General features: G+C 34.4%; 1 protein-coding gene across 3 annotated transcripts in view; it reads right to left on the reverse strand.

The window, feature by feature from the left end:
• The window catches only part of CRPPA (CDP-L-ribitol pyrophosphorylase A), a 431,068-nt gene that overhangs the window by 232,659 nt on the left and 190,101 nt on the right, over positions 1-8,308 (reverse strand). The window lies entirely within an intron of this gene.

Below are 8,308 nucleotides of genomic sequence, written 5' to 3' on the forward strand. Positions count from 1 at the left end.
AAGATTCCTGTATCCTTTACAAATACAAAGACAATAAACAGTCACTGAGAACACGATGTTGAAAAATATAAAATGCCAATATTCTATTTCCACTTGTGTCAGAGTCAAATGTATAAAAAAAAACATGATTTCCACTATTCACCTAGCTTAATTTATAAACTGCAACTAGACTAGGTAGAAATATGATAAATTAAGCAATTACTAATATTAATAAAATTCAAGGAAGTGCTCTATTACATTCATAGTTTTTTAGAATCCCTTTCAAACTGATAATTCAAATTCTAATAAATCATCTATGTCTTAGAGTAAATCCAGAATTATATAATTTTTTGCAGTGTTAAATAATATTTTTCATGAAATTATTCCAATGACTATTTTTTAAGCATTATTTTTCATTTAAATTTTAAGGAGCTCAGGATAAGATTTCCTCCTTTCTTCAAATTTGAAGTTTTAGGGTAATGTTTGTCTTTTCTGGGACATAAACTATCTAAATCACAATAATATCAAAATAAAATGCAAATGCAAACACAGAATAAACATTAAGAAATATTTGTATTTTTTTCACAGTATCAAGAATTGTAACTCTTAAAATTTACAATTTGTTCAATTACACATATTTATTATCTAGAAGCATTTTAAAATCTACCCCACTCAAAAACTCTTATACTAATCCCTTCCCTTCCTCCATTCTTCGATATAGAAATACACTCTATAGAAAATACACAATAAAATTTTATTATGTTCTTTAAGTAACACAAGGGACTGAGTGTTCACCCAACAGATTGCATTTTGCTTGTCCAGGGAAAAGTACTTTTAAAATATCAATTTTAAAAGAGAATTATGTTAGGACATTTATGTATATTAATTCAGTAGGTAAGGTAAGTGAAATAAGCCATACAGAGAAAGACAGATACCATATGTGTCCACTCTTACGTGGATCCTGAGAAACTTAACAGGAACCCATGGGGGAGGGGAAGAAAAAAAAAGAGGTTAGAGTGGGAGAGAGCCAAAGCATAAGAGATTCTTAAATAAAACTGAGAACAAACTGAGGGCTGATGGGGGGTGGGAGGGGGGGGGGTGGGTGATGGGTATTGAGGAGGGCACCTGTTGGGATGAGCACTGAGTGTTGTATGGAAACCAATTTGACAATAAATTTCATATATTTAAAAAAAAAAAAGAGACATACATATGTCATTGCTTCTTCCTAAACTCTAAAGTGGCAATAAAGGCTTTTTTCCTTAAAAATGCTCTATCATTAAGAAACAAAAAGAGGGACGCCTGGGTGGCTCGGTCGGTTGAGCGTCCGACTTCGGCTCAGGTCATGATCTCTCGGCCGGTGAGTTCGAGCCCCGCGTCGGGCTCTGTGCTGACCGCTCACAGCCTGCAGCCTGTTTCAGATTCTGTGTCTCCCTCTCTCTCGGCCCCTCCCCTGTTCATGCTCTGTCTCTCTCTGTCTCAAAAATAAATAAATGTTGAAAAAAAAATTTTTAAAAAAAGAAACAAAAAGAATAGAAAAAGAAGAAAAAGCAAAGCAAAACAAAACAAAACAAAAAACAATGAAGATGAAAAGCAGGAAGAAAAGGGTCTCAGGCCTTACTATACGCTGAATAGCTGAAGAAAAGACAATGTTACCCTGTGATCTTGAGCTCACCCTCCCCTAGCAGTGATTCCCTGAAAACTTATAAAGATGAAATTTCAGATTTTTTTTTACCAGGCAACATTGCTTATAGCAAATATAATTTGAGACTGGTGAACTACAGCCAGGCTGGAATAAGTGTTAATGAACTATAAATGCTAGACCTTTCCTTCAGTGAAATTTAACCTGAAACTAGGTGTTGCCCTAGCTGAAACCTAGGAAGCTAACATCAGTTGTTACTAAAGATACTAGTTCCTATTTATAGTTTGAGCCTTTTAGAAGGATAGCTCACCCACCACCTTCTCTGACCTCCTTCCCTCACCCTTTAGAAGCCAAGATAGGGGAGAAAAAGGGAGGGGGGAGAAAGGCAGTCCTTATAACTAATATGACATTGTGAGCTCAAGAGCTAAAGCGGAAGAGACATGACCATCACCGTCTTTTTTCCTGTCCTGTAGTCTTTTATAATGTTGCACAAACTAGTGCCACAGGCATCTTCTAGTCTTCTGAGTTTATAATATCTATCTGAAGCTAAAATTGCTGGTTGTGGGCTTGCCAAAAAAAAAAAAAATGCAGGGTAATTCCCCAAACTCAAAAGGCATTTATGAAATTGCAGTCATATTATGAATCTAAAGCTAGGAGACTGGCCAAGGCTAAGACTCTCTCCTGGGCCCATACTGCCAGATCATTACATAGCCCCATACCATCTGGAATGATGAACAATGCTGCTGTTTGGGGTTACAAGCCTCATAGTACTATTTAACTCTTTCAACTGTGTAATCATTCTTACTATTCAGATACCATGAAATACTAGCAACCACCTTACCCAACAAACTTTATGTCAATGAAATGTCCTTGAGTTATGCAATGTACAACCCGGGAAACCTTACTGTTAGCCTAGATAGTGAATGAGGCAGACAGACACTTCTCATTTAATATAAGTCTTTCTAACAAATTTTCAGTTCTGAAAAATCTTAAATTAACTAAGGGGGCCCGGGGCGGGGGAAGTACAGAAAGGGTTTCTGGAAAAAATAGCATAAGGAGCAGAAAAGACAAGACCATTCTACTTCATAATTACAGCCTCCATAGAGATTTAAAAATACATAGAAATTAAAGAGCGGAAATGCTGGGAATGCACTAATTGGAGAAGGAATGATAGATACAACTGGGAAAGGAGCTCTGCAATGCAAAGCTGTCATTGAACTTGGCCCAGGAGGAAGTGCACCTGCCCGTGGAACCTCCACGTGAAGTCAGAGCCAGGAGTGGGTGTTCATTTTTCAATTTTCCTAAAAGAGTATCCTAAAAGAGAGCCTAAGGGTAATAACTTTGGGAGCTTAAAAGCAGTAGAACTAAATTGTAGACAAGAATAAATTATACTGAAATGAAAAGGTTCAATAGGTAAAGTGTGCTGAATGTGTGTTTTGTTTTAAACCAAGGACAGAAATTAGAGACCTTACAATGAGTTAACTTACACTTAATTACGTATATTTAAAAAAAGTAATGGTATTTAATTAAAGCTATATACAACTACATTTTATAGGTTTTAGAACTAAGAAGAGGGAGAAAAGGATAATGTGTACCAATTATAGGAGTAGATTATAGGAGTAAATTAAAAGTAGCAAAAATAAAAATAAAACAATTGGCCAACAGCAGTAACAAAACAAGCTTGTCTAAAGAACTCAAATATAAAAGTAATACACATAAATTGAAAACATTTAACTCTTTCATAGGATCAGATTGAATTTTTTAAGGAAAATCTAACAATATGCTAGTTGTAAGACAAATATCTAAGGCAAACCATCCTGATAAGCACATATTAAAGGATGAACAAGATATGCCATGCAAATACTACCAAAAAAGAAGGATGTAGCAATATGATTCATTTTAGCTTAAGACAAAAACCTTAATTCAGAGGAATAGGGTAGAGTAAAAAAAAAAAAAAAAGAAAGAAAATTATAATCATAACCTTATTACTAAGAACAATTATTTGAATACACAAAGGAAAAAAATTCTTGACCCAATTATGAGAACACAGTTTCCAAATCCACAAATCCATATGTTTTACTGCACTTCTCTTAGAAACTAATGTATCAGTGAAGCATATTAAAAAGCAAAACAAAGTTGTAATACCTCTGCTTCCAGTGCAGCAGCTAAATTGAGAGGTTTTTCCCCTCCTTCCTCTCCTTATCATTTTATTCCCGTCTTTCTGGCTGTTCTTAACTAGAAAAAGTTGTATATGAGTTGATGCCACTTCCAAATTATATGGACCTAACTCCCTTATCTACCACTTACACAGAAGCTATTTTTTTTTTTTTTACAGAAACATGTATTATTGCAAAACTGCATAGTGAACTAAAAAACAAAGCACAATAGTTTAAGTTCTCACCAAGACATAAAATGTCAGTCAAGGACTGGAGGATTTTCACTCTAGCTAAAGATCTATTAGACACAAGACACCCTAGTTCCTTGGAAAGAAAAAAGAAACGGAATGCCAAGAAACCAGTCGGCCAATGCTATTCACCAAACATTCCATGAATTAAGAAAACCATTCATAGACATGAATTCCAGGCAAGCTATTGATATATCTATAAATTCCCTATGTTATCACATCAAACCACCAAACTATACTACCCATTAAGAAACCAATTATTTAAACTACAGGTAAACTCAAAAATGTAGTAAAACCTAAGAGCATAATAAAGGTCACTTTTCATGAATGTGCTTAATTTTGTAATAGTTGACATAATCAGCTTTTAAAGAAACAGATATGGATATGGACTTATGAAATGTAAAGAAGTACAATGCATCTCAAAATTCTCCTTGACCAGATGGGAAGGCTGACGACATCATGAGAAACAGAAGAAAATCTCTAGCAGATGGATTTCCTGATATGAATACCGTGAAACCTAAGCATACACTTTACATTGTGCTACTAATTTTGAACTTCTAAAATCCACCAGTTACTATGAGTTCCAGGAAAAAATTCAGTTGGTACAATAATGCAATCAAGTTTAATTTTAAAGACAGAGCAAGTTTATACAAATACAGCAGAGGGCTACAAAATGGTCATGATAGCTCAAGAGAAATGTAAATGTTTTTGCCTTAATAAAACAAACTTACAGGGTGGACAGTCTTGCATCCATGGAAATGTAGCAAAACATTTCATTTAGGTTGAGTTCTGCAGATTTGCTTATAAGCTACATTAGGTAGATATTCTTTCATCTCCTTTTGAACTACTGACTCATTTGCTACATATAAATTATAGTAACAGTATTTCTCATTTAGGATGCCATTTCTAACAACTGTTTTTCATGCATATATAAAAAAAAAGATAAGGATATCTTCCTACCCTCCACCCCCACATGCAAAGGAACATCTCATTTCATTTTCTTTTGACATAGCAAATTCACTCCTATAAACTAGTAAACTGCTTAAACATTTAACATATGGGTAGCTTCATGGCTTTGTGGGTGGGCAAGGTTTCTGGCAGAGTTTAGAAAATGCTCCTCTGTGCCTCATGTCTTCTACATTCAGTTCTACACATGCTTTATATTTGTCTAGTAACCATTTAATATATCCCTGGCCCCAGATGAATTCCAATCATTTTTTTTATATTTTAATATGTAATTTTTCATTTGTCTCTGAGGACAGGTACATTAATTAAAGGACAATAATTAATATCAAGTACAATATTCTTTACAACATCAGGAATGTTCCATAACCCCACATTTAACACTTCTGTCTCATTCCAGACCCCATGTTAACAGGAAGGCCTGAGAAGGGAGTCAGGAATTGTGGTACGAAGAGAAATAGAGTCTTTGTTTATTTGATTAAGAAGTCAATTTTTGAAGTTCAAGTACGTACCTAAATATACACTGCTTAATGCCCACCTAAGTGGAAGGAAGGACAATCAAAATCAAAGTTCTGGTAATTATCAATCAAGTTACAAAGAACTGGTAGGTGGACCAGAGGCTCTCTGAAACCACACAACAGATACTGTACAATTATCTACCTATAGGTACAGAAAAGTAAATTGTGGGAATTAGGCCCAGTATCTAGACAACATTACTTTCAAAATAATCATGGGGAGATCTAATAACAGATGAAACTGATTAATACTAAGCAGATCAGAGTAAGACTTTATCTTAAGGATTAAAAAAAAAGGGAAAGTTTCATCTCACGTCAACTATTTATGAACTACATGGATTCTATTAATGAAAATGAATAAACAATACCTTATTTTTTTAACTATACTTCTAAAAAGAAAAAGGAACAAGCTTTTACTGTTGAACCAGTTCATTTTGGAACAAGTTTAAATCAATGCTACCAAGAAATTCAATGGATAATTATGATGAATAGAAGCTAATTAAAAGTTATAAGCTATCATAAAAATTCAGAGCAAATGTTTAATAACTCATCTATAAATCTTAAAATACCAGCTAAACTATTAGGTTGAGAAATTATGCCATGTAACCAAAGCAGTAAACAGCATTTTGCGTTAAAATATTAGCCATACAAAAGGTTTAACTTTTTCTGTTGATTCAAAGAATTAAAAAATAAAGGAGTTTTATAATGTCAAGACAAATGTTATACTTGTATACCCATTTTGTTTAGATCCTTATGTAAACAATCAAAGAAGTAATGAAAACAGAACTTCACTTTTTAAACGCTTTATTTATTTTTGAGAGAGAGTGTGATCAGGGGAGGGGCAGAGGAAGAGGGAGACAGAGAATGCCAAGGAGGATCTGCGTTGCCACTGCAGAGCCTGATGCAGGGTTTGAACTCACGAACCGTGAGACCATGACTTGAGCCAAAATCAAGAGCTGAACGCTTAACCAAATGAGAAAGTGAGACAGCCAGGTGCACAGGAACTTCACATTAAACAATCAGTGGGAAAACCTAACGTATCTTGAAAATATATATTTTTTTTCTTTTCAGATTTCACACGGTATTCTCCTAGAAGAACAGACTCGGCCACTGTTGCATTATGGCACAACTTCCTGAAGCATTACATACATATACAAGAGTATAGCAAACAGTTCACCTTTGTACAATGTACTAATGGGCTGTACATATGCCTAGGACAAAAGAAGCCTGTGTGATATAAATACACTTAATTTGTTCATCATAAATCCTATTAATTTTTTGGGGGGGTCATTAATTTATGTGTTTGAGTTATAAAAAGAATTTTCTTTCCTGACTAAATGTTATGTTACTAGTTAAAATCCTCCTCTGAACAAATTGCATCTGGAATATGCAAAACAATAGACAGTCTGACCTAAAACAGCCTGAGCTTTTTCTTATTTACATATAAAATATATTTCTGAAAATGGCGATGAATATCAATGTATGAAAATAAAATTCTTAAACTGAGAAAATTCCAGCTTCTGTTTCTGCCTACGAAAGAATAATATGGGCCAAATTTACCTTACCGGTTGAAACAGACAAAAGTATGCAAACCAAACAAAGAAATTTAAGACATGAGGCACCTACAACCAGAGACACCTCTTAGGAATGAGAAAAAATGAAATGAGCCTTAGATTTGCACCACCTACTCTTCCTTAAAACAGCTTCCAGGATCTGGCACACTGAAGGCAGAGGCAGATATTTGGGTTTCACAGCATGGGGAGACAAATGTGGGTAGAGTTCACAGGGCAAAGTACTGAAGAGCAAAGAGGTACAAGAAGGCTGGTGACTATCAGACTAACTCACACATACAGCAGAGTACTGATCCCTGCACGCATTTGAGAATTAAAAAATAAATAAATAAAAAAGGTGACACTGGGCAAAAACCTATTGGAGAAGATAAGAACATTGCCTGATGAACCTCCAAGGTCAGGAATAATGGTGGTAACCATTAGCCAGAGTAGAAAACTTCATAATAAAGGGCATTAGGTAGAGTACTGAAAAAGAGTCTTGCCTCCGTTACAATGTTTAGACCTACATTAAACATACTAGCTTGACCTAAAAATCATAGAAGCAACGCTTAAAAGGATCAAACTGTTTCTAACTATATCCCCCCCCCAAAAAAAGTTCAAAAATATTCTAACAATTAAAAAAAAAAATTCAGTAACCAGAGCCAGGTAAAATGCACAAAATCTAACAGCTAATCAAAATGTATCAAATGCCCAAAAAAGCAGAAAAATGTGGTCCATAAGGTGAAAAATCAATCAAAACCAACTCAGAAGTGACACATTTATTAGAATAAAAAAGGACATTAAAGCAATTTTACGATTATGTTCCATTTGTTCACAAAGCTCTAGAAGAGAATGCATGGGTTAAGTAGAAAAAAGATGTAAAAGAGACCTGAGCCTAAATTATAAAGATGAAAATATCATCATCTGAGATTTAAAAAATATACACTGGGAAATATTAACAGCAGATTAGACACTGCAAAAGATTCGTGAATTTAAATTATAGCAATAGCAACTACTTAAAATCAAACAGAAAAAAAGACTCAAAGGAAAAACAAACAGAGCAGTAGTGAGATAATGGATCAACTTCAAATAATCTGCTATACAGATAATTGGGTATTCCCAGAGAAGTATGGTAACGAACAGAAAAAAATTATGGCTGAAAATTTTCCAAGTTAGATGAAAATTAAAAATTCACATAGCACACTTTAAATACACACACACACACACACACACACACACACACACACACACACACACA

This window comes from Panthera uncia, chromosome A2, assembly GCF_023721935.1.
Source record: "Panthera uncia isolate 11264 chromosome A2, Puncia_PCG_1.0, whole genome shotgun sequence".
Taxonomy (NCBI): domain Eukaryota; kingdom Metazoa; phylum Chordata; class Mammalia; order Carnivora; family Felidae; genus Panthera; species Panthera uncia.